The following is a 27,807-nucleotide window of genomic DNA, read 5'->3' on the forward strand; positions in this document are numbered from 1 at the left end:
ATAGCTGAGGGATTGGAGCAGGGGGCAGGAAGTCAGATTTCTGGATCATTGGGACCTCTTTTGGGGCAGGTGCGATCTGTACAAAAAGGACGGGTTGCACTTGAATCCCAAGGGGACCAATATCCTGGTGGGGTGGTTTGCTAAGGGTATTGCAGAGAGTTTATACTAGAATTGTTGGAGGGTGGGATCTGAACTGAAGAGACAGGGGGAGAAGCTGTTGGCTCACAAATAGAGAAAGCTTGTAGACAGTGTGAGAGGGAGGATAGGCAGGTGATAGAGAAGGGACACACTCAGACTGACGGTTTAGGATGTGTCTATTTTAACGCAAGGAGTATTGTGAACAAAGTGGATGAGCTTAGAGCTGGGTACTGGGAGATGTGATGTGATGGTCATTACAGAGACTTGGATGGCTCAGGGACAAGAATGGTTACTTCAAGTGTCGGATTTTGGATGTTTCAGAAACGAAAGGAAGGGAGACAAAAGAAGTGGCGGCATGACACTTGATCAGAGATAGTGTCATGGCTGTAGAAAAGGTGGACGTCATTGAAAGTGTCTACAGAGTTTCTGTGGGTGGAGATTAGGAACAGGAAGGGGTCAATAACTCTACTGGGTGTTTTTTATAGGCTGCCCAACAGTAACAGGGATACAGATGAGCAGATAGGGAAACAGATCCTGGAAAGGTGTAATAATAACAGGGTTGTCATGGTGAGAGATTTCTAATTTCCCTAATATCGATTGGCATCTCCCTAGAGCAAGGGGTTTAGATGGGGTGGAGTTTGTTAGGTGTGTTCAGGAAGGTTTCTTGACACAGTATGTAGATAAGCCTACAAGAGGAGATGCTGTACTTCATTTGGGATCTGTTCTGGGACCCCTTCTCTTCATTATTTTTATAAATGATCTGAATGAGGAAGTAGAGGGATGAGTTAATAAATTTGCTAATGATACATATGTTGGAGGTGTTGTGGATAGTGTGGAGGGCTGTCAGAGGTTACAGCGGGACATTGATAGGATGCAAAACTGGGCTGAGATGTGGTAGATGGAGTTCAACCCAGATGAGTGTGAGGTGGTTCATTTTGGTAGGTCAAATATGATGGTAGAATATAGTAATGGCAAGACTCTTGGCAGTGTGGAGGAGCTTGGGGTCTGAGTCCATAGGACACTCAAAGCTGCTGCACAGGTGGACTCCGTGCTTAAGAAGGTATATGCTGCATTGGCCATCATCAATCGTGGAATTGAGTTTCGGAGCCGAGAGGTAATGTTGCAGCTATATAGGACCCTGGTCAGACAGACAGACAGACAGACATACTTTATTGATCCCGAGGGAAACTGGGTTTCATTACAGCCTCACCAAGAATAGTGTAGAAATATAGCAATATAAAACCATAAATAATTAAATAATAATGTTAATCATGCCAAGTGGAAATAAGTCCAGGACCAGCCTATTGGCTCAGGGTGTCTGACGCTCCGAGGGAGGAGTTGTAAAGTTTGATGGCCACAGGTAGGAATGAGTTCCAATGCTGCTCAGTGTCACATCTCGGTGGAATGAGTCTCTGTCTGAATGTACTCCTGTGCCTAACCAGTACATTATGGAGTGGATGGGCATCATTGTCCAAGATGGCATACAACTTGGACAGCATCATCTTTTCAGACACCACCATCAGAGAGTCCAGTTCCGCCCCCACAACATCACTGGCCTTACGAATGAGTTTGTTGTTTCTGTTGGTGTCTGCTACCCTCAGCCTGCCGCCCCAGCACACAACAGCAAACATGATAACACTGGCCACCACAGACTCGTAGAACATCCTCAGCATCATCTGGCAGATGTTAAAGGACCTCAGTCTCCTCAGGAAATAGAGACGACTCTGCCCCTTCTTGTAGACAGCCTCAGTGTTCTTTGACCAGTCCAGTTTATTGTCCATTCGTATCCCCAGGTATTTGTAATCCTCCACTATGTCCACACTGACCCCTCGGATGGAAACAGGGGTCACCGGTGCCTTAACCCTCCTCAGGTCCACCACCAACTCCTTAGTCTTTTTCACATTAAGCTGCAGATGATTCTGCTCACACCATGTGACAAAGTTTCCCACCATAGCCCTGTACTCAGCCTCATCTCCCTTGCTGATGCATCCAACTATGGCAGAGTCATCAGAAAACTTCTGAAGATGGCAAGACTCTGTGTTGTAGTTGAAGTCCCCACTTGGAATACCGTACTGTGATCAGTTCTGGTTGCCTCACTAGAGGAAGGCTGTGGAAACCATAGAAAGGGCGCACAGGAGATTTACGAGGATGTTGCCTGGATTGGGGAGCATGCCTTATGAGAATAGGTTGAGTGAACTCGGTCTTTTCTCCTTGGATTGAAGGAGGATTAGAGGTGACCTGATAGAGGTGTATAAGATGATGTGGCATTGATCGTGTGGATAGCCAGAGGCTTTTTCCCCAGGGCTGAAATGGCTGCCACAAGAGGGCACAGGTTTAAGGTGCTTGGGAGGAGGTACAGAGAAGATGTGAGTGTGTTAGAGGAGAGAATGGTGAGTGCGTGGAATGGGCTGCCAGCAATGGTGATGGAAGCGGATATGATTGGGACTTTTAAGAGACTTTTTGATAGGTACATGGACCTTCAAAAAATAGAGGGCTATGGGGAAGTCTAGTAATTTCTAAGGTAGGGACATGTTCGGCACAACTTTGTGGACTGAAGGGCCTGTATCGTGCTGTAGGTTTTCTATGTTACTATGTTTCTAATTAGTCAGCAACTTAATTACAATTGTATCCTAGATGATTCTGGGAATGAAAGCGTTATCATACGAGGAATGTTAGATAGCTCCAGGTGTCTGTGCTCACTGGAATTCAGAAGGATGAGGGGGAAACTCATTGAAACCTTTTAAATGTTGAAAAGCCTAGACAGAGTAGATGTGGAAAGGTTGTTTCCCGAGGTGAGAGAGTCTAGGACAAGGGGGAACAGCCTCCAGATAGAGGGGCATCCATTTAAAATTGAGATGTGGAGAAGTTTCTTTAGCCAGGTGGTGAAAAATTTATGGAATTTGTCAGCACAGGCAGCTGTGGAGGCCAGGTCGTTGGGTGTATTTAAGGCAGAGCTTGATAGGTTCTTGTTTGGACATGACATCAAAGGTTACTGGGGAGAAGGCTGGGGAATGGGGCTGAGGAAGGGAAGAATGATTGAATGGTGGAGCAGATACAATGAGCCAAATGGGCTAGTTCTGCTCCTACGTCTTATGGTATCATACATACACCAGAAAATGAACCAGAATAAAAAGAACTTGGTCTTTTTATTTTATCTGGCATTTTCCATATTCCTATAAAGCAGTGCAAGTGGGCAACCCCTAGTTTACTGCATTGATCCTGATCATGAAGGATGGGGCTGCCTGGTCTGATACGTTATGGTCAAAAATGTTTGTACATTCCTCACACATAACTTGCCATTCACACATTTACTTCCAAGACTGCTATAACAGTTTTGAAATTCAAGTGAAGTATTATGTTGTCCTCTCCTGATTGTTCTCATTAACACTTTCTTTGGCTTTATTTCCCTTTACATTTCTCACTAGATTAACTCTTTTTAACCTTCTGTCCTAAGTTTGACTTTCATTCACTTATTTCCTTTGCTGTCTTTCGCTTCCTTTTTCGATCCATTCATTTCACGGTCCGGTGAGCTAACTCACTGTATGTGACACGTGTGAGATCCCAGACATTGATAGTGCTCAGATGATGTCAGATCAATATCAGCAATTTGAGTTGTGCGTACAGTGTGATAAATCAGAAAAAGTCTAATTAATGTTGTTTGGCTTAAGATGTAGCAGTACAGGAATCCCTTGCTCTGTCGCTCTTACAAAATTATTGAAAAGCATGCCATGAAGCTTTAGAAATGTATATGTTTATGTAATTGATGCAATTGAAAAACTGTAAAATCTTACAGTTTTTATAATAGGGTAAATTGCTCCTGCGCCATATTTAACCCAATACATCACCCAACCATTCAATAAATGACTGAAGCACAGCTAAAAGACATAGTAATTCATCCATCAATACATTTATATTTTTAATAATGCACTACATGGAACCATCATGAACTGAGAAGGTTTGATTTCTTTTCTACAGCCTGATGATTATGTTTGCACCGATCTATAAATAAGCCAATTTCTGGAAATATAGTAAGGGTTATTCAAAAGCTGCAATTGCATCCAACCCTGACACCTGAGAGCTAATGCCCAGCTGAACATCGCAGAGTGGATATGCAAACTTTCCTGTGAGCTTGTTTAATGGTTCCACTGTGAACGATAACTGGCAACCACTCCATAACAAGAGAATAAAGAAAATATTGTCTCAGCACAGTGGGGCAACTGGTAGAATTGCTCTCTCGTAGTGTCAGCAACTCGGGTTTGTTTCTGACCTCTTGGTGTTGCCTGTGGGGAGTTTGCAGTTTCTCTCTGTGACCATGTTGCGTGGCACCGTAGCGTAGTAGTTAGCACAACGCTTTTCAGTACAGGCACCCGAGTTCAATTCCAGTCACAGCCTGGAGGGAGTTTGTATATTCTCCCCATGACAGCGTGACTTTTCTCTGGGTGCTCTGTTTTTCTCACATAGTCAAAAGATGTACCAGTTGATAGAACCATAAAACATTACAGCACAGAAACAGGCCTTTTGGCCCTCCTTGGCTGTGCCGAACCATTTTTCTGCCTAGTCCCACTGACCTGCACCTGGCCCATATCCCTCCGTACACCTCTCATCCATGTACCTGTCCAAGTTTTTCTTAAATGTTAAAAGTGAGCCCGCATTTATCACTTCATCTGGCAGCTCATTCCACACTCCCACCACTTTCTGTGTGAAGAACCCCCCCCCCCCCAATGTTCCCTTTAAACTTTTCCCCCTTCACCCTTAACCCATGTCCTCTGGGATTTTTTTCTCCCCTGGCCTCAGTGGAAAAAGCCTGCTTACATTCACTCCATCTATACCCATCATAATTTTATATACCTCTATCAAGTCTCCCCTCATTCTTCTACACTCCAGGGAATAAAGTCCTAACCTATTCAACCTTTCTCAGTAACTCAGTTTCTCAAGTCCCAGCAACATCCTTGTAAACCTTCTCTGCGCTCTTTCAACCTTATTAATATCCTTCCTGTAATTCGGTGACCAAAGCTCCACACAATACTCCAAATTTGGCCTCACCAATGTCTTATACAGCCTCATAGCTGGTCATTGTAATTTGTCCCATGGTTGGTCTAGAATTAGAATTAGAATTAGAATGGCTTCATTCACGCAGTAACTCAATAAATAAATAAATGTATGTTTTTGTCGGGGTTCCACTCTCATCCCAAAGACATTCAGGTCGTAGACCAGTTGGCTGGTGTAAATTGGTCCTAGATTGAATCTGGGTAGAGTCTGGGGTTAATGAGAATGCAGGAGAATAAAAAGTGAGATTAATGTAGTAGGTCAGCATGGACTTGGCTTGTTTACTGCTCTAAAATATTTTTGTGTTACATTCTAACAGCAAGAAAGCAATGTTATTTGCAACCACTTATTGTTGAATGAATTTGCTAAAACTGGAACCAGTACCTGCAATGTCATTGATGTTTAGTATTCCAACTGAAAAATATTTGCTGATAACAGAGCTCGAGGCAACAGCTTCATCTGAGGAAAATGTTAGTCGTCCAGTGTCAGTGTCTCCAGATACTGTGAGAAATAGTGAATCTCAATAAAAGATTTAAATCCTGTGCATTGGTTCTAGATATTTTACCGTTTTATCCCCCCACCTCAGAAAATAATCGTAATTGTTAAGCAATCTTGTTTCCAGCTTTTTTCTGAATTAAGCAATATCCTGAAAGGTCAATAGCAGTACCCCATTATCGATTTTTCAATTAAAAGTAATTAAGGTTTTGACGTTGTTGGAAACTTGCATTAACAGTATATCTCGTTAAGAGGTTTTTTTTTGCTTCACTCTTGTACACATAGAAACAACTATAGGGATCAGAAGCCACAGTTTCAAGTTTTCCCTTTCTGAGCCAGAGAGTTGATTGATGTTGCAGGAACAGAATTCACAGTGAAAAGGTGCTAATAGCAGCTCTAACTTTCTGCATCTAGCTGGCAATTAGGATGCAAATACAACAACTAACGGAGAAGCTCAGAGCAAACTGCCGCTTTCACCAGGCTGATGGCAGAGTGGTGCAGATCATCCAGCAATGTGGCAATTCGCAAATCACTGCCTGCCTTTTCCTCAGCAGATGTTTGATGATTTACACAACAATTAACGTCAGGCACATTTAAACTTGCCACAGCCATTATCTTGATAGTAAATTTATGTCCAGTGACAGGAAGCTTCAGGCAGAGGATAGGTCCATTTACTTGCTTGAGTGTCACTGTGAACTTGGCTCACTTTGACCTCACTTCATGAACTCTTCAAACTCCAACGTGCGAGTTACTCTGTTCACTTGAGTAGATTTTGGCCTTATCTAATAGAGATATTAATCAGCTCAGTTTTTGAACGACTGAGTAAATATCACCATTTACTACCTTGAGATTCATTTTCTTACAGTCACTTACAGGAAAAAAGGAAAGAAAATAGAATTTTATTTAAAAAAAACTATGCATAAATAGACTGGCAAACAACCAGTGTGCAGAAGAAGCCGAACTGTCCAGATAAAAATAATGCCAAGAACGTGAGTGTAAAGGATGTTTGAAATTGAGTCTATGTCGTTGAATCAGTTCAGAGTAGTAGTGGATGAAGTTATCCATGCCATTTCAAGGGGCTGATGATTGTAAAGAAATGACTGTTCATGTCATGGTGGTGTGGGACCATACCTCCTGCCTAATGGTAGTAGCAAGAGGAGGGCATGGCCTGGATAGTGGTGGGGTGGGTTCTTTAATGATAGATGCTGCTTTTTTGTGGCAGCACTCCACGTAAAGGTACTCCTGTGGATGGACTGGGCTGTGGCCAGCACTTTTTGTAGACTCTTCCATTCCTGGGCAGTGGTGTTTCGATACAAAGTTTGATGCAAGCAGTTAGGACACTTTCCACTGAGTATTTATGGAAATTTATTGAAGAATTTTGTGACATTGAATCTCTCACAGTCTATTGAAGTAGAGGTGCTGTTGTGCCTTCTTCGTGATGACACTTATGTGCTGGTCCTAGGTCCTCTCACGTGTTGATGCCAAGGAATTTGAAGCTTCTAACCCTCTCCATCTCCATTCCCCTAATCAGGATTGGCTCACGGAACTCCATCTTCTTCCTCCCGTAGTCAATGATTAGCTCTTTGATTTTGCTGACGTTGAGCGAGAGGATGTTGTTGAGATACCACTCAACCAGATTTTCATTCTCCCTCCTATATGCCAGTCCATCGCCATCTTTGATTTGGCGAACAACAGTACCGTCACCAGCAAACTTAAATATGGCACTGGAGCTATACTGAGCCCGACAATCGTAAGTATTAAGTGAGTAGAGCAGAGAGCTAAACGCACAGCCCTGTGGAGGAAATGTAGTTGCCAATCCATACTGACTGGAGTCTTCTAGTGAGGAAATTGAGGATGCATTTACACAGAGAGCTGCCGAGGCCATAGTCTCAGAGCTTAGTGATGAGTTTCAAGGGGTTCATTATATTGAGTATAATCTGTAGTCAGTGAAGAGCATCCTGATGTAAGCATCTTCATTGTCCATGAAATCGCATCTGCTGTTGACCTGTTTTGACTGCAGGCAAATTGGGGTATATTCTGGTCACTCCTGAGGCAAGAGTTGTTACGCCTCATGGCCAACCTCCCAAAGTGCATCATCATGGTGGATGGAAGTGTTGCAGTATGATAGTCAGTGTGGCAGGTTACCATGTTCTTCTTAGGAATTGATATGATGGCCACATTGAAGCCCTCCGTTGGTTGGGGTCAACCATGGATATTTGTCCCAGGTGTCTACGTGATTAGGAGGCAGTATGATAAGGAGGGCGAGCTGTTGCCAATGCAGCAGGCTCCCCCTCTCCGTAAAGCTGTCGAATCCAAAGAGATGGCAGAGACCCATACAGATTGGCATCAGTGGCGTCGGAAGAGTTACCAGTCAGCGTTGAACTCAGCATAGGACTGTGTTAGGGAATCCAGCTCTGGATCTTTTCTGGGGGTTTAACTCATGAAGCCCTCCCCAATGAGTGGGTATAGCTTCAAGGCAGCGGAGGTTTGAGATCAGAGTTTTCCTTCTCGATGAGCTGCCAACCACAGCTGAAGCAAATAGTTTTATGGCACCATATACAATCATGCATAGTAGTTTTAATGGGAATATTAACTTACATGAAAACTGAATCAAGTAGAACAGCTCATGAAGAAGTTCTTCAAATTCCATAGTGCATTAGTAACTTATTTTCTGCATCCAAGTCAACAACGAGGCAGACCAAAATAGATTCAATAATGAATGCTAATCCTGATCTATTTAGCAGGCAAGCAATGAATGAGTTGTACTGACTAGTGATTACAAAATCAGAGTTCAGTGGAGTGTTTGAAAAGAAGAAATACAAAACCACAACTCAGTTTCTTGCTTGGGTAAGTCGAACTTCCAGATATCAAATGTGGTAAAGTAAATATATTTTTAAAAGGAAAACAATAGATCAGTGGGGAGTGTTCAGAAATGAATTTAGCATGGTACAAGCGATAGGTTTTTAGCCTCTTCATAGAGAAGTAGAGCACAGAAGCAGACCCTTCAACCCATCTAGTCCCTGCTGAAACCAATTAAACTGCCCAATCCCATTGACCAAAGCCCTCCATACTTCTACCATCCAAATACCTCTCCAAACTTCACTTTCACATTGAAATCAAGCTCGCATGCATCACTTGTGCTGCCAGCTCATTCCACACTCCCACAACCCACTGAGTGAAGAAGATTCCCCTCATTTTCCCTGTGCTGTCTTTACGACAGTTATTTAGTTTATAATATTTTTGCTTAGTAATTCATTCGATAGTATTTTCTAGTTAGAATTAGAAGTGTTTAAAGTATATTCATTGCATGTAAAATATATCGGCATGCAATGACGTCACATCCGGTTTCGCCGCGTCTTGTGGGAAAGTACCGGTTTGAAATTAGTGCGAGGGTGGGGGCTCACCACGAGGCACACCTGAGCAGAAGTTGTTTTGCAGGCATGAGAAATCACAGTGAGAGCAACGCTGTAAGTTAATAGATAATCGATATATTGAACTAAGATGTTAATGCCGATCCTGTTAGAAGTAACGACGGTCGATAATGTTTATGCTTTCGTTAGTTAAAGAGTTGCGGATAGTTTGCATTGAAGTGTATTTAAAGTAGTCAATGGAGCAGGTAAACTCTGCCTGTATACTGCACCTTAGTGTAATGTAGTTATAGTCACCTTTGCAAGTATTTACATTTGAAATGTGATATTAAGGAAGGAACAAATACTGAATCAATCTTGTATTGTTTTATCAACAGTTTTCACCATATGTTAATGTGAAGAGTGAACAGTAAATGGTTAATCTTACTGCAATCTGGTTCTTATTGACTGTGGTTTATCTCAACGTTTAATTCGGCGTTTCGTTACACGCGAAGGAGAACGTTACATTCCCCTTAAACTTCTCACCTTTCACCCGTAACCCATGACCTCTGATTGTAGTCCCACTGAAACTCAATGGAAAAAGCCTCTTGCATTTACTCATCTATACCCCTCATAATTTTGTTTACCACTATCAAATCTCCTCTCAGTCTTCTATGTTCTAAAGAATACAGTCCTAACCTATTCAATCTTTCGTTATAACTTGGGTCCTCCAGACTCGGCAACATCCTTGTAAATTTTCTCTGCACTCTTTCAATCTTGTTTACGTCTTTCCTGTAGGTAGGTGAACAAAACTGCATCCAGTACTCCAAACCAATGTCTTATACAACTTTAAGCTCCCATCTCCTGTACTCAATACATTGATTTATGAAGGCCAACGTGTCAAAAGCTTTCTTTACGATCATACCTACCTGTGAAATCACTTTCAGTGAATTACAGTGTGGACCTTTACTCACAGATTCCTTTGTTCTACCACCTCCTCGGTGCCCTTCTGGTCACTGTGTAAAACCTACCTTGGTTTGTCCTACCAAAATACAAAAGCTGGCTCTTGCCTGCATTAAATGCCAGCTTCCATTTTTCAGCCCACTTTTCCAACCGATGCAGATCCCTCTGCAAGCCATGATAGCCTTTCTTACGGTCCACTACACCTCCAGTCATCCAGATCATTGATGTAGATGACAAACAATAAAGGACCCAGAATTGTTCCCGGTGTACACCACAAGTCACCGGCCTCCAGCCAGAGAGGCAACCCTCTACTACCACTCTCTGGCTTCTCCCACAAAATCATTGTCTAATCCAATTTACTACCTCATCTTGAATGCCAAATGACTGAACCTCCCCAGCCAGCCTCCCACGAAGGGACCTTGTCAAATGCCTTACTAAAGTCCATGTAGACAACATCCACTGCCTTGCCTTCAACTACTTTCCTGGTAACTTCCTCGAAAAACTCTGGTTAGACATGACTTACCATTCTAACTATTTTTAATCAGTCCATGTCTATCCAAATACTTAGATATATCCAAGCCCTTAGAATATCTTCCAATAACTTTCCCACAACTGATGTCAGACTCACCGGCCTGTAATTTTCTGCTGTCTGTTTAGAGCCTTTTTTAAACAGCAGAACAACATTGACAACCCTCCAATCCTCTGGCATCTCTCCTGTCGCTAAGGATGATTACACATCTCTGTTAGTGCCCTGGCAATTTTGCACTTGTCTCTCGTGGGGTCTGAGAGAACACCTTGTCAGGCCTTTGGGAATTATCCACCCTGTTTTGCCTCAGGATAGCAAACATCTCCTCCTTTATAATCTGTATAGGGTCCATGAAGTTGATGCAGCTTTGCCTCCCTTTTATAGACTCTCTATCCATCTCCCGAGTAAATACAGACACAGAGAATGCATTTAAGATCTCCGCCATTTGTTTTGGTTCCACACATTCTGGTCTTCCAGAGAACCAATTTTGTCCCTTGCAATCCTTTTCTTCTTAACATATCTGTAGAATCTCTTAGGTTTCTCCTTCAGCCTGTCTGCTTGAGCAACTTCATGCCTTCTTTTTAAGCCTTCCTGAGTTCTCCCTGAAGTTTTTTCCTGTATTTCTTGTACTCCATAAGCATCTCAATTGTTCTTACTTGCCTATACCTGCTATGCATCTCCTTTTTCACTTAACCAGAGCCTCAATATCTCTTGAAGACCGAAGTTCCTTACACTCTTTACCATTTCTTTTTATTCTGACAAGCATTGTACCCTTTAAATTTCATTTTTAAAGTCCTCCCACTTTCCAATCGCATCTTTGCCAGAAAATGCACTTGCCAGAGCAATTCTGATACCATCAAAATTGGCCTTTCTCAATTTAGAATCTCAACCCGCAGACCAACCTATCTTTTTGCATATTTTACTTTGAAACTAATGGCAATGTTGTCACCAGATGCAAAGTACTCCCCTGCACAAACTTCCGTCACCTGCCCTGTCTCATTCCCTAACAGCAGATCCAGTATCGCCCGCTCTCTCATTGGGATTTCTATTTACTGATAAAGGAAACCTTCCTGAACACATTTGATAAACTCTTTTCTATCTACTCCTTTTATGTCATGTGTTTCCCAGTCAATACGTGAAAAGTTAAAATCACCCACTATAATAACCTTATGTTTTTTTCAACAGTCTGTGATTTCTTTACAAATATGTTCCACTAGATCTCTAGGACTGTTGGGTGGTCTGTAATATAGCCCCATTAACGTGGTCATAACTTTCTTCTTTCTCAGTTCTACCCATAACACCTCCCTAGTCAAGTTCTCTGTCCTGACAGAACATAGCCATGACATTTTCCATACTAGTACTAGAGGAAGTACTAGAGTTTTTGAAGAATATAAAAGTGGATAAATCTCCGGGTCCTGACAGGATATCCCTGGGATCTTGAGGGAAGTTAGAGTAGAAATAGCAGGGGCTCTGACTGAAATATTTCAAATGTCATTAGAAACGGGGATGGTGCCGGAGGATTGGCGTATTACTCATGTGGTTCCATTGTTTAAAAAGGGTTCTAAGAGTAAACCTAGCAATTATTGACCTGTAAGTTTGACGTCAGTGGTGGGTAAATTAATGGAAAGTATCCTTAGATATAGTATATATAATTATCTGGATAGACAGGGTCTGATTAAGAGCAGTCAACATGGATTTATGCATGGAAGGTCATGTTTGACAAATCTTATTGACTTTTTAAAGAGGTTTCTAGGAAAGTTGATGAGGGTAAAGCAGTGGATGTTGTCTTTATAGACTTTAGTAAGGCCTTTGACAAGGTTCCACATGGAAGACTAGTTAGGAAGGTTCAATCATTAGGTATTAATATTGAAGTAGTAAAATGGATTCAACAGTGGCTGAATGGGAGATGCCAGAGAGTAGTGGTGGATAACTGTTTGTCAGGTTGGAGGCTGGTGACCAGTGGTGTGCCTCAGGGATCTGTACTGGGTCCAATGTTGTTTGTCATATACATTAATGATCTGGATGATGGGATGGTAAATTGGATTAGTAAATATGCAGATGGTACTAAGGTAGGTGGCGTTGTGGATAATGAAGTCAGTTTTCAAAGCTTGCAGAGAGATTTAGGCCAGTTAGAAGAGTGGGCTGAAAGATGGCAGATGGTGTTTAATGCTGATAAGTGTGAGGTGCTACATTGTGGTAGGAATAATCAAAATAGGACATACATGGTATGTCATAGGACTGTCTTCGGTATTCCAGCTCTGGATTTTTTTTCTGGGGCTTACTCCTGAATGCTTCCCAGGGGTGGGTTCTGCAAGGCAGCAGAAGTTTGCAGGACATTAAGGAATGCAGTAGAACAGAGTGACCTAGGAATAATGGTGCAAGTTCCCTGAAGGTGGAATCTCATGTGGATAGGGTGGTGAAGAAATCTTTTGGTATGTTGGCCTTTATAAATCAGAGCATTAAGCATAGGAGTTGGGATGTAATGTTAAAATTGTACAAGGCATTGGTGAGGGCAAATTTGGAGTATTGTGTACAGTTCTGGTCACCAAATTATAGGAAAGATGTCAACAAAATAGAGAGTACAGAGAAAATTTACTGGAATGTTACCTGGGTTTCAGCACTGAAGTTACAGGGAAAAGTTGAACAAGTTAGGTCTTTATTCTTTGGAATGTACAAGGTTGAGGGGGGACGATAGAGGTATTTAAAATTATGAGGGGGATAGATAGCGTTGACGTGGATAGGCTTTTTCCATTGAGAGCAGGCGAGATTCAAAAAAGAGGACATGAGTTGAGAGTTAAGGGGCAAAAGCTTAGGGGTAACACGAGGGGGAACTTCTTTGCTCAGAGTGGTAGCTGTGTGGAACGAGCTTCCAATAGAATTGGTAGAGGCAGGTTCGATCTTGTCATTTAAAAAAAAATTGGATAGGTATTTGGACAGGGTTGTGGGCTGAGTGCAGGTAGGTGGGACTAGGTGAGAGTAGGCGTTCAGCATGGACTAGAAGGGCCAAGGTGGCCTGTTTCTGTGCTATAATTGTTATATGGTTATATGTTATATATAGTAATACCATCCCTTTTCCTTTAATCCCTCCCATTCTGTCAAATCTAAAACAATGGAACTCTTGAATACTGAGCTGCTCCTCTGGCAACCGCCTCACTAATGGCAGCATTAGCAAACCCTCCTGCGAGGATATTAGTCCCCCGCCAGTTCAGGTGCAAACTGTCCCTTCCCAACTTCCCTGGACGAGAGCCCAATGATCCAAAAATCAGATATCCTCTGTCCTACACCAACTACTTAGCTATGTGTTAAACTGCATAATCTTCCTCGTTCTGGCCTCACTAGCACGTGACATGGGAAGCAATCCTGGGATCACAACCCTGGAGATCCTGTCCTTTAACTTAGCACCTTATTCCCTGTGCAGAACCTCTTCACTCATCATTGATATCCACTTGGACCACAAACTCTTGCTGTTCTCCATCCTGCTTAAGAATGCTGAGGACTTGATCTGAGATTTCCCTGGCACCTGGGAGGCAACATACCATCCAGGAATCTTGTTATTGCCCATAGAACCTCCTATCTGTTCCCTTAATCAATGAATCCCATATCACCACAGCATGCCTATTCTCCCCCTTCCCTTCCGAGTCACAGAGTCAAACTCTGTGCCAGAGACCGCTGTGATTTTCCTCTCTTAGGTCATATCCACCTCCCTCCCCCAACAGTATCCAAAATGATCCAAATTATATATACCTGTCGTTGAGGGGGATGGCCACTGAGGTACCCTGCTCTGGCTCCTTAACCCCTTTTCCCTTCCTGACTGTCACCCTTTTTGCTGTGTCCTGCACCTTGGGTGTAACCACCTCTCCATATGTCCTATCAATCACCCCTTCCGCCTCCTGAATGATCCCAAGTTCATCCACTTCCAGTTCCAACTCCTAACATGGGTTGTTAGGAGCTGCAGCTGGATGCACTTCTTGCAGCTGTAGTCATCAGGGACACTGGCAGTCTCCCTGCCTTTCTATATCCTGCAAGAGGAGTATTCAGCAATACTTCCTGGCATCTTTGCTGTCCTTACTGAGCAGATATAAAAAAGGGAAGGAAAAAAAACTGAACCTCGAGCTTTTCTTTCCTTTGCTTTCTTTGACAGAAATCTCTAAGAGCAAAAGCCTCAAGATCACCACTGTAACTCTGTCCACTCAGACAACAGCCACTGCACTTGCCTTTGCCTTCCTTAAATTTGCTATTGCTTGTGAACTCCAGATGCGGAGTGGTCACTGGTCAAAGCTCAATTACACTGCCATGATCCGCTGCTACCTTTTTCTACTTGGGCAGTGGACCTGGGTGAACTCCTCTCCTCTCAAATTTCCGATGTCTAGATTGGTCGCTGGTGAAAGCTCAAATCTGCAACAAAATACTGAAAGAGGAAACAAACAAATATTAAGAACTATCATTGACCCTGGTGACTGGAAGTTAAAGTCAGCGTTAGGAAGACATGCAACATTATATTAAATTCAAGAGGGCAAGAATAGCAAAGCAAGGATGTAATACCCAGGCTTCACAAGGTATTGGTCAGACTGCACTTGCAGTACTGAGAGAAATTTTGGGCCCCTTATCTATGGAAGAATGTGTTGTCATTGATCGTTGACGAGAATGACTCTGGGAATGAAAGGGTTAACATATTAGGAGCATTTGATGTTTCTGGGCCTGTACTGGCTGATGTTTAGAAACTGAGGGGGGGGGGGGGTGGGATCTCTTTGCAACTTTTTGAATATTTAAAGACCTAGATAGAGTGGCTGTGGAGAAGATGTTTACTATAGTAGGGGAGTCTTGAACCAGAGGGCACAGGCTCAGAATAGAGAGAAGTCGATTTAGAACGGAGATGAGAAGGAACTTCTTTAGCCGGAGGATGGTAAATCTGTGGAATTCATTGCCACAGACATCTGTGGAGGCCAATTCATTGGTTATATCTAAAGGGGAGGTTGATAGTTTCTTGATTAGTACGGGTATCAAAGGTTACGGGGAGAAGGCAGAAGAGTGGGGTTGAGAGGGATAATCTATCAGCCATGATGTAATAGTGGAGTAGACTTGATGGGCCGAATGGTCTATGTCTTCAATGTAATTGCAAACATGTGTAAACATTACCCGACATTAGTGCTCACTGAGGAGGATTTCCTGATTGTCTGCCATCAGAATGGACGTTCCTTTGAAATCTCAGTATCTAAGACTACCTCTTACATCTCAGACCGATACCCAATCAATGAAATTATATTGTTTTCCACAAACCATAGTATAATGAGCTGCTGACACCTCTTCGGGTAGAGCTATGGAAGGGTTGTTGTCCGAGGGAGAAGGGAAGTTCTTGGTTTTGTGCAACATTTGAAAGGAAGCACAGCCATCAGTATAATCTTCAACACAATTGCACCAAATTCAGTGGTAAAATCTTTCATCTAAAGATTCAATCCATAACCTTACAACTCCCAAGTCAAGAGATACAAGACTGAAACCAAAATCAAGATTTAACCACAATTAATAAACATGTTTTATAAATTGCAAAGCCTAATTCAGACTCGAGCATTCTTTACCCTAGATTCTGTGTATACCTGACATTATTTGATTTTCATGTCTCTCCATGTCCTGATAATGTTCAGTTGTGTGTAAAAGTAGATGTTTATTTGGCTCTCTTGAAGATGCCGATAAGTGCTTTTTATTGTAAGGATTTTTTATATATCCATTCTTCTTCATAGGAAAGAAATGTGTTTTTTTAAATTTATTGTCTTGCTTGAGGATTGTAACTTTAATCCCATGTCTTCTAGTTCTATGCTCCAAAGACAAATAGGCAGTTTATAATTGGTACTACCTAATAAATAGAGAAAAATATTACATTTATACTGTGTTTTATCACATCTCTTCGTACAGCGCAAAACATTTAACATCCAAAGAGCTTGTTTTTGCAGTTATTATTCTATTTTGGACCAATGCACTTTTCACACAATAGTGAACTGTTATTTTACAACTTTTGCATCTATCATTGCTACATGCAAAGTTTCTGTGTCCATATTCATGATGAGGATTTATCATAACGTTGTTTTTATCTGAACTACAACTTCCCATTACTGATGATATTGAACCTGGTTTGCATCTCCATGAACAGAAAGTTCAATGATTCAACTAATCACTTTGTAAATAGGAAGGTAGTGGTGTCAAGTGCATAATCATACCTTACACAACTATATATGGTGTATGGAGCAAACTTGGATGATACTATCAAGCTAGCTGGTTATATTTAAATTTGACACTGATAGATGTTGAGAAGACCATCACAGAAGGAGGAGGCTGCAGAATAATTAAACAGCTAGGGATTTCCAAGTGTTATTAGGACTCGGTGATCTTTCAGTTGGCACCATAGAATGTGGATTAATGATTGAGTAAACTTGAATTAAAACTTAAATGGGAACCAAACTGAAAGCAAGACAATCATAGAGGTGGTTGTGAAGTTACTGCTTGAAGATTGTTAGAATTCACCCTCTGTCTTGTCAAAATTTGCTTGTGCAAAGAGCTGTCCACAACCCGGAGTTGCATATCCATGCGTGTCAAGGAATGCGCTAATAGTTAATGTTGTGCTGCAAAGACCAAATGCGGAAAGGTCACAGTGCAATGCCCAACCCTTCGTCATTACATATTGAGGATCTGGAATCATCATGAAAATCCTTCATGGTATTTATTCAAAGAATATACATAAATGAAAAGTGCTGTCTCATTAACATAAAATGAATGATACAATTGTACTAGAAGTGGTGACCCATGATAATACTTTTTAATATTTTGTTCATATATTACAAATAATTTACTGTTCTTGAAATTTAAAAAAATGTGGAGATGTTTGTGAAGCAAAGCTTATTAGATTTTCAAGATATTAGCTTTACTCATTATAACCACTTCAGGTGAGTGAAGCTACTACTATCTTGAAAATCTAATAAGCTCTCTGATGTTGGCAGTAGTATTGCTTGCAGAAGCTAGTGAAGAAATCAAAACAGCTGAGGCAAAAGGTACAATAGCAGCATCAGAATTAGGACCAGGTTTAATATCACTGGCGTATGTCATGAATATAGTTGTTATGTAGCACAGTACATTAAATAAGTAGTGTAAAAAGAGAAAAAAAAAGTAGTGTTTATAGGTTCAATGTCCATTCAGAAATCTGATGGCAGAGGGGGAGAAGATACAGGTGTCCCCTGTTTTTAAAACGTTTGCTTTATGACACCTCACTGTTACGAAAGACCTACATTAGTTCACTGTTTTTGCTAACAGAAGGTGTTTTCACTGTTACAAAAAAAGGCAGCGCGCGCCGACCAGCCAAGTTCCTCCCTCAGAACTGCATTCTAGCCAGCATAGCTTAAACATGTGCCTGTGAGCATCTGTGATTTATGTCAATTTTTTTTGTACATCCATTAGCAAGATGAGTTTTAAGGAATAGAAAAAGCCTAAAAGAGCTTGTAAGGGTGTTAGACTTAGCGTAAAACTAGACATAATTAAGCATCTCGATCATGGTGAACGAAGTAAGGACATAGTGAGTTTGGCTTATGGAAGTTGACAAAGGTGATGTTGAAGAGGTTTTGGTATCCCATGACCAAGAACTGACAGATGAAGAGTTGATGCAATTGCACGAGGAAAGGGTAATAATCGAACTGAACACAGCAGCAAACGACCCGAAAGTGAATTCGTCCAGGAACTGAACATGAACCAATTGCGCGAGATTTTCGCTGCGATTGACAATGCTGCAATGATTGCAGAGAAGTATAACTTTAATTTTGAAAGGGTACGTAGGGTTAGGCTATATTTGCAGTATGGTTTGAGTGCTTACAAAGAACTGTATGATAGAAAAATGCACAAGGCTAAGCAGTCAAGCATACTGTCATTTTTCAAGCCTTCCACGTCAGCCACAGCAGGCGACGAACCTCGATCTTCGACATCGTGGCAGGCAGACATAGACGAAGGTGACCTGCCTGCCCTGATGGAAACACACGACAATGAGATAACACCCCGGTCTCCCAACACCTCAACCTCTGATGATTTAGCCTAACACACCATCATCAGTGCACTCGCTGTCTTCCCGATTCTGTTAAGTGAAACTACACTGTACATACGTTACTTCTACTCCGTATAGGTTGTGTATTTTTATATGTTATTTGGTATGATTTGGCAGCTTCATAGCTTAAAGATTACTGGAAAGAGTGCTATGCCGAGAGAGCTTACGCCGACTCTTTCTGCCGAGAGTGCTTGCGTGAGATTTTTGTTACGGTGGACAGTGCTGCAATAATTGCAGAAAAGTATTTCTACTTTATATAGGCTGTGTATTTATCATATCATTCCTGCTTTTACTGTATGTTACTGTTATTTTAGGTTTTAATGGTATATATGGCATGATTTGGTAGGCTATTTTTTTGGGTGCGCAAACGCTCACTAATTTTTCCCATATAAATAAATGGTAACTACTTCTTCACTTTACGACATTCCGGCTTACGAATTGTTTCATAGGAAAGCTCTACCTTCGGATACCGGGGGAAACCTGTATTCCTGAATTGTTGAGTTTGTGCCTCCTCATTGATGGAAGCAATGAGAAGAGGACAATTCCTGGGTAATGGGAGTCCTTAATGATGGATGCCACCTTTTTGAGGCATTGCTTCTTGAAGAAGTCCTGGATACTGGGGAGGCTAGTGCCCATGATGGAGTTGACAGAGCTCATAACTTTCAGCAGCTTCTTTCGATCCTATGCAGTGCCGCCTCTCCATGGTATATCTGCAGAAATTTACAAGTGTCTTTGGTGACATACCTCAAACTCCTAATGAAATATAGCCACAGTTGGGCCATTTTTGTAACTGCGTTGATATGTTGGGCCCGAGATAGATCCTCGGAGTTGTTAACTCCCTGGAACTTGAAATTGCTCTAGCCTTTCCTCTTCAATTATAAGAAAATATGAAAAGAAGAACTTGATTCTCAAATCACCTGATTCAAATAAACTGACTGAAATGTGCTTTTTAATTGTTTTAAAGCAACTTACTGTGTCAGGGAAGTGACGTATGTGCAGGGAAAATTACGACTGTGAAGATGCTCAGGAAGCTTAATGGTCTGAGGGTAGATAAATCTCCTGGACCTGATGGAATCCACCCTTGGGTTCTGAAGGAAGTAGCTGGAGAGATTGCGGAGGCATTAACAATGATCTTTCAAGAGTCAATAGATTCTGGTATTGTACCGGATGACTGGAAAATTGCAAATGTTACTCCACTATTTAAGAAGGGTGGGAGGCAGCAGAAAGTAAACTATAGACCTGTTAGCTTGGTATCAGTGGTTGGGAAGTTGTTGGAATCGATTGTTAGGCATGAGATTACAGAGTACCCAGAGGTACATGACAAGATAGACCAAAGCCAGCATGGTTTCCCGAAAGGAAAATCCTGCCTGACTAACCTACCGCTTTTTTTTTGAGGAAATGACAAGCAGGGTAGACAAAGGAGATGCAATAGATGTGGTGCACTTGGATTTTCAGAAGGCCTTTGACAAGGTGCCACTCATGAGGCTGCTTGGCAAGATAAGAGCCCATGGAATTACAGGGATGTTACTAGCATGTGTGGAACATTGGTTGATTGGTAGAAAACAGAGAGTGGGAATAAAGGGATCCTATTCTGGCTGGCTGCTGGTTACCAGTGGAGTTCCACAGGGGTTGGTGTTGGCACTGCTGCCTTTTACCATGTATGTCAATGATTTGGACTAAGGGATTAATGGATTTGTGGCTAAATTTGCTATTGATACAAAGATAGATGGAGAAGCGGACAGTATTGAGGAAACAGAGAGCCTGCAGAGAGACTTAGATAGTTTAGGGGAATGGGCAAAGAAGTGGCAAATGAAATACAATGTGGGAAAGTGTATGGTCGTGTACTTTGGTGGAAGAAATAAATGGGAAGGCTCTTACGTGGATGGGGAGAGAATTCAAATGCAGAGATGCAAAGAGACTTGGTCCTTGTGCAGGATACCCTAAAGGTTAACCTCCAGGTTGAGTCGGTGTTGAAGAAAGCGAATGAAATGTTGGCATTCATTTCTGGAGGTATAGAACATAAGAGTAGGGATGTGATGTTAAGGCTCTATAAGGCACTCGTGAGACCACACTTGGAGTATTGTGTGCAGTTTTGGGCTCCTTATTTTAGAAGGGATATACTGAGATTGGAGAGGGATCAGAGAAGATTCACAAGAATGATTCCGGGAATGAAAGTGTTACCATATGAGGAATATTTGGCAGCTCTTGGGCTGTATTCCCTGAAGTTCAGGAGAATAGAGGGAATCTCGTAGAAACATTCTGACTGTTAAAAGAACTGAACAGATTAGATATGGCAAAGTTATTTCCCATGGTAGGGGAGTCTAGGACAAGAGGGCATGACTTCAGGATTGAAGGACATCCATTTAAAACAGAGATGCAGAGAAATTACTTTAGTCAGAGGGTGGTAAATTTGTAGAATTTGTTGTCATGAGCAGCTGTGGAGGCCAAGTCACTGGGTGTATTTAAGGCAGAGATAGATAGGTTCTTGATTAGCCAGGGCATCAAAGGGTATGGGGAGAAGGCAGAGGTGTGGGAACAACCGGAAGAACTGGATCAGCCATGACTGAATGGCAGAACAGACTCGATGGGCTGAATGGTCTCTGAATGCTTCCATATCTTATGGTCTTAAAATAAAAAGCTATGGGAATGCTGATGCACAGAAATAAACATAATTAGACTATGGATTTCTTGGGATACCGCAGAAAAAAAATTGCTTTGCATTTAACTTAATGATCAAATCTCAGTGGAACAGATCAAGATAGCACTGCAGGCACTAATACCTGCCAGGAGCTCTGATCAGGATCAAGCTTCTGCAAGCTTTTCATTTTTATATATAAAAAAATCATGATGGCAAATATTGCAGAATGGAATATTTTATCATCTGCCTTCTGTTACTTTGGTTTGCAGGTAATTATGATAGATTGTGTCAATGCCCTCAGCACTATTTGATGCACAGTTTGAATGTTGTGGAAATAGGGTTTCTGAAGAGGTCTTACCACTAACAGCGTACATTAGCAGCTCTCAGTAGAAATGTTATTAAGTCTTTTGATATGCCATGATATGACCTGGTACAACCTTTTCCCACTTTGAAAAAGAATAATCATTGGGCCAGAAATAGAGTAGCAGTGCATTTAACCTTGCCTTTTCTTGACTGGACCTTCCCCAGCACCATAAAATTTTCCAACCAAGCAGTTGAACATGTAAGCAAATAATAGAACTGCAGGAGAAATACAATGTTTTTAACTGTGCAAAGAGAGAAGCTAGCCTTGACAAAAAGTACGGAAGGCTAGGGAAAGAAAATTCAGGAGGGTAAAATAAGGGAAGGAATGCAGTGTCAAAGTTAATGCAGGAGGAAAAATAAAAAGAGATAAAGAAAGGTTGGATTTAAAGGGATAGAAAAAGAGCTAAAATAATGAAATCTATACTTGATCATTTAAAAATCTTCCTGATCCTCATTCTGAACATTTCTTCCCAGATTCTACCACTCACTTACACATTATGGACAATTTACAGTGGTTACTTAACTTACCAGCGTGCTTCTCTTTGGGATGTGCGAGGAAACTGGAGCACCGAGATAAGCCCATGCAGTCACAAAGAGAACAAAGTGCTAACTCCTTATAAGTAGCTGCCAAGGTCAGAACAAAGTGCTAACTCCTTATAAGTAGCTCCTTATAAGTAGCTCCTTATAAGTAGCTGCCAAGGTCAGAACTGCCAAGGTCAGAACTGAGTCCAGGTCTTTGGCCTTCTGAGCCAGCAGCTCCACTAGCTGCACCACCAATGGGCCAATAAGCTTGCTTAACAGTGACCTACACTTACAGTATCATCAAAAGAGCTAATTTAACTACAGAACTACTGAAATAAAAAATGGAAATCACAGCCATTGTGGAGAGGAGTTCTGCTGCAGGTGAATTATCTTTAATAAGAACTGGTGATGAAGGTCATAATGAAAGGTCATTGACATGAAACATTAATTCTGTTCTTCTCTCCAACAGAGGCTATCTGATCTGATATTTCCAGCCTTTTAAATAACCCTTGCTTCTCATTGCCAGCACCTGTAATGCTTTCTCACTTTCTTCATCTGAAGTTGTTGTCAATGTAGTTTGCGTACAACTGATGGAAGGAGCCATCAACATTTCAGCTTAACAGCAAAATCTGTCCTAACCTGTCTCTGATGAAGAAATAATATTGCCCAGCTGCCAAAAAAATTAGACTGGAAAGAGGCTGGGTAAAAGTTAATATACAGCAAATTATGACAAACTCATAGTTGATTTTAAGGAAACATTTTGAATAGATGGTATCAAATAATAGATTTGCAATGCGCCTAATAATTGATATGCAGAACAACGCTGTATGGTAGCTGGGGAGTTCATAACTTCAGTGGAATAAATATTGAAGATAGAATGCCACGATACAATGCAATTTATACACCTAATCAGAGTTAAATTTCCTGGCCAAAACGCATTACCTAGAGCAGTGGTTTCCAAACTGTTTTTAATCTACTGTCCCCTTGGTTCCCAGACCCCAACCCCAGCAACCCCCCACCTTTCCCTTTCCGGCCATTACATAAAAATTATAAAGAATTTTGATTTATGAAGCACTGTGAAAGAAAGTAGGAATTGCAAATTCAGAGCAGTGACAAGTAATTGCCAAAATAATTCATATCTATTTAAAGCTACAAATAAATTATTTCTTCATTTAATTACAGCAAAAACAATTTTCATGAACAATTTTAGAGGGTATATTAGTAGTCCAACTATTCACCTCTTCATTGCTTTTTCACCTTTCGATGAGCTGGACGTGCTTCGTGCAGGGACATCAGCTTCTCAACATCAGGCTGAATGTCACTCAGGAGTCTCAGATTCCCCATGTTTAGTAATTTGCAGTCTGCTTCATTGCTTCAAAAGAAGTTTGGTGACTGCAGTGAAAACACGGTCCACTAAATATGATGTCAGAAGGGCAATAAAGAACATCTCATCCTTTTCCCATAGTGCATGATTGTGTTCAGAGACTTCTTTCTGCAACTAAAAGTCTTGATATGAGTTTTTAAGCCTCAGCTTCAACACAAAGTTATTTTGTAATGAGATCAGTTCTTCCTACATCCTACCTGTTAATTCTTCATTATAAGTGTTAAGGAATGGATTTATTACCAGAACTGTAATTTGCATCAAGAGAAGGTCCTGAAATCTCTCTGATCTGTCGTTATGCAGCTGAACCCATTGGGCACAGTATGCTTGAAAATCTGGTGTTCTTTCCAAGAGGTTCGGAAATTGGAAAAGATTGCAGTGGCCAATGGTGCACTTAGATAGGATTAACTCCGATAGAACAATGGAGGCTGATTAAACCGATAAAATTCACATCATTTCCTGGCAATTGAAGATTAATTTCATTAAACTTTGTGAATCATTCTGACAAATAAGCAATGTTGTTACTAATATTTTTGAGTTGATTACTGAATGAAGCATTTCAGTCTTTAAAGAATTTTATTACAGTTTCAAAAAGCACATTGAGCACGCCCCCACCACCCCCCGCCTGGGGCTGTGTGCTCAGTCCACTGCTGTTCACTCTGCTGAGCCATGAATGTGCAGCAACACACAGTCTTGCTTCCAAGCATCTCACTGCATCCCAGCCAGTCTCCTTTTGAGAGCTATCTGCCTTCAATGTGCAACAGCAAGTGTTCAAACTGTTTATTATTCTCAGTACAAAGCTCTCCAATTGAGAGTATTGAGAGCATGGTACTTGATTTTATTTACCGCTGTGATAACAGGATATAATCATTTGTGCAGCTAATCTTTCAGGGTTTTTTTGTGATAAGATGTTGTCTCTGAATTACACAGTGAATGATATATACGTTAGGTACAGCTTTTATCAAGAAAGTAATAAATGGCATCCTATCATTGAATGTTGGTGAACAGAACGTCCTTCTGTTTGAAAAATTTCTCAAAATCTGAAATATTGACTCCCCCTTTGCATCTGTTTCTAGTCCCATTGCAAATAACAACACTTGAACCATCTGTTTTGCAACAAACATAACCAAGAAGCAACAATCCATTGCCTGGCAAAGTTGACACATCCAGCTGCAGAGCAAATTCTGTTGTCCCAAGTATGTTGCACAATAAGTCTTCCACATTCCAGACATTTCATCTGTGCGACTTTGAATAGAGTTGTTGCTGAACGGAATTGCTTTAATTATTTGGTCTGGTGACTGATGCAAAACCATAATTACAACCTCCCTTACTGCTGGCAGAATCAAGTTAAGTCAAGTCACTTTTATTGTCATTTCAACCATAACTGCTGGTACAGTACATAGTAAAAATGAGACAACGTTTCTTCAGGACCATGGTGTTACATAACACAGTACAAAAACTAGACTGAACTACATAAAAAAAAAACACAGAGAAAGCTACGCTAGACTACAGACCTACACAGGATTACATAAAGTGCACAAAAACAGTGCAGGCATTACAATAAATAATAAACAGGACAATAGGGCAGTAAGGTGTCAGTCCAGGCTTCGGGTATTGAGGAGTCTGATAGCTTGGGGGAAGAAACTGTTACATAGTCTGGCCATGAGAGTCCGAATGCTTCGGATCCTTTTCCCAGATGGCAGGAGGGAGAAGAGTTTGTATGAGGGGTGCGTGGGGTCCTTCATAATGCTGTTTCCTTTGCGAATGCAGCGTGTAGTATAAGCATCCGTGATGGCTGGAAGAGAGACCCCGATGATCTTCTCAGCTGACCTCACTATCCGCTGCAGGGTCTTGCGATCCGAGATGGTGCAATTTTCGAACCAGGCAGTGATGCAGCTGCTCAGGATGCTCTCAATACAACCCCTGTAGAATGTGATGAGGATGGGGGGTGGGAGATGGACTTTCCTCAGACTTTGCAGAAAGTAGAGACGCTGCTGGGCTTTCTTTGCTATGGAGCTGGTGTTGAGGGACCAGGTGAGTTTCTCCGTCAGGTGAACACCAAGAAATTTGGTGCTCTTTACGATCTCTACTGAGGAATCATCGATGTTCAGTGGGGAGTGGTCGCTCTGTGCCCTCTTGAAGTCAACAACCATCGCTTTTGTTCACATTCAGAGACAGGTTGTTGGCTCTGCACCAGTTCATTAGCCGCTGCACCTCCTCTCTGTAAGCTGACTCGTCGTTCTTGCTAATGAGACCCACCACGGTCGTGTCATCGGCGAACTTGATAATATGTTTCAAGCTGTGTGTTGCAGCACAGTCGTGGGTCAGCAGAGTGAACAGCAGTGGACTGAGCACACAGCCCTGGGGGCCCCCCATGCTCAGTGTGATGGTGTTGGAGATGCTGCTCCTGATCTGGACTGACTGAGGTCTCCCAGTCAGGAAATCTAGGATCCATTTGCCGAGGGAGGTGTTCAGGCCCAGTAGGCTCAGGTTTCCAATCAGTTTCTGAGGGATGATTGTGTTGAATGCTGAACTGAAGTCGATGAACAGCATTCGAACGTATGTGTCTTTTTTGTCCAGGTGGGTGAGGGCCAGGTGGAGGGCGGATCAGTTGCTCTCCAGTGGTATGGAGCTTTCCAGATTTAGCAATAAGCAATGAAACATTATACAAAGCACACAAACCATCATTGTTTGGTTGTGAAGAGCTGGCAAATGTGTTTTGAAGTATTTTCTGTTTCTGAAAGTTTTCATGAAGTGACTGAAAATAAGCCAAGTTTATTGTTTGCTTTGTCAGAGTGTGTTTTCTTCAAATGCTCAAGGAATCTGGACAGTTTCATTGCCTCATTTGAAAAATATACTTCACAGGATAGACACAGTGGCAGCTGTTGGTTGCTTGTTGTTGGTATAAATATACTATACACTATACTGCCTTTTTCATGGTCTGCTTCTGCCATTTTTGTTATAGATTAATGACTATCGTCAATCTCCATTTGTTTAAGTGCTGCGATCAATAAAGGGAAGCGTTTGACATAACTCAGGCAAAACCTGACCCTCGCCTGAAGGTACATAAAGTAGGGCAGTGATATCTTTTCAAGTCAAGAGTCTATGCAGCTTTGAGAGTAACATACAGCTACCACCACCACCATGTACCTTCTGCCTGTGTCTATATAGCTGAGGGTGTGGATTTACTGCAGGCACTCTTGTTTCTCCCCAAAGCCCAAAGAGGTGCAGGTTGATAGGTTAACGGATAACTGTGAATTACCGCTGGTAGGTAAGTGCGTGGGAAAATGTTGGGATTAGGTGGAAATTAAAAGGAATGTAAGAAGAATGGGTTACTGGGAAAATTGAGGAATGTGATTGCTTTCATGGGCCAGCATAAAATTAATGAGATGGAACAAACAATGGAAAATATAGTAGAGAGCTAAGGTTCAGGAGCTGCTGGTGACATATACTTGTGCTGGAAAACCTCACTCAGCTGACAGTGTTTCATTGGCAGTCTAGGGTGTGACTTAAGACAGTTTAGCACCTTGCCAAGCTGATAACACTACAGTTAATCATAAGATCATAAAACATAGGAGCAGAAATAGGCCATTGTGCCCATTGAGTCTGCTCAGCTGTTCCATAAAGGCTGATTTATTATCCCTCTCAACCACCTTCTCCACATATCCTTTGATGCCCTGGCTAATCTACACTACCGTAGCATAGCAGTTTGCACAACGCTCTTACAGCTCAGTGCGTTGGAATTCAGCATTTAGTTTTGGTGTCCTCTGTAAGTAAGTTTGTATGTTCCTTCCTATGTGCACATGGGTCTCCTCTGGGTGCTCCAGTTTCCTCCCACAGTCCAAAGAAGTACTGGTTAGTAGGTTAATTGGTCATTGTATCTGTCCTGTGATTAGGCTAGGATTGAAAAATAAGCATAATAATCAAAAGCCTATCAATCTCTGCTTCAAATATATACTCAATGACTTGGCATCCACAACCATCTGTGTCAGTGAATTCTAGAGATTCACTACCCTCTGACGAAAAAAAAATTCCTCCTCATCTCTGTTCTAAATGGAGGACCCTCTATTCTGAGGCTGTGCCCTCTGGTCCAAGACTTACACACGATGTTTCCTATATCTCCACATCCAATCTACCTAGGCCTTTCAATATTCAATAGGTTTCAATGAAATCCCACCCCATTCTTCTCATTTCCAGCAAGTACAGGCCCAGAGCCATCAAACCTTCTTCATGTGTTAACCTGGAATCATTCTTGTGAACCTCCTCTGGACCCTCCCCAATGCCAGCTCATCTTTTCGTAGATAAAGGACC

General features: G+C 41.7%; 1 protein-coding gene and 1 long non-coding RNA gene across 3 annotated transcripts in view; one reads left to right on the top strand and one right to left on the bottom strand.

Annotated features, from left to right (window-relative positions):
* Window positions 1-22,174, bottom strand: part of LOC132400640 (uncharacterized) — a 154,020-nt gene extending 131,846 nt beyond the window's left edge. The window contains exon 1 of the long non-coding RNA XR_009514324.1: window positions 22,122-22,174. This is a non-coding gene — a long non-coding RNA (uncharacterized LOC132400640). The remainder of the gene's footprint in view (window positions 1-22,121) is intronic.
* The window catches only part of LOC132400631 (sodium/potassium-transporting ATPase subunit beta-1-interacting protein 3), a 511,218-nt gene that overhangs the window by 394,559 nt on the left and 88,852 nt on the right, over window positions 1-27,807 (top strand). The gene's annotated exons all lie outside the window — the stretch shown is intronic.

Source organism: Hypanus sabinus, chromosome 1 (genome assembly GCF_030144855.1).
Source record: "Hypanus sabinus isolate sHypSab1 chromosome 1, sHypSab1.hap1, whole genome shotgun sequence".
Classification (NCBI taxonomy): domain Eukaryota; kingdom Metazoa; phylum Chordata; class Chondrichthyes; order Myliobatiformes; family Dasyatidae; genus Hypanus; species Hypanus sabinus.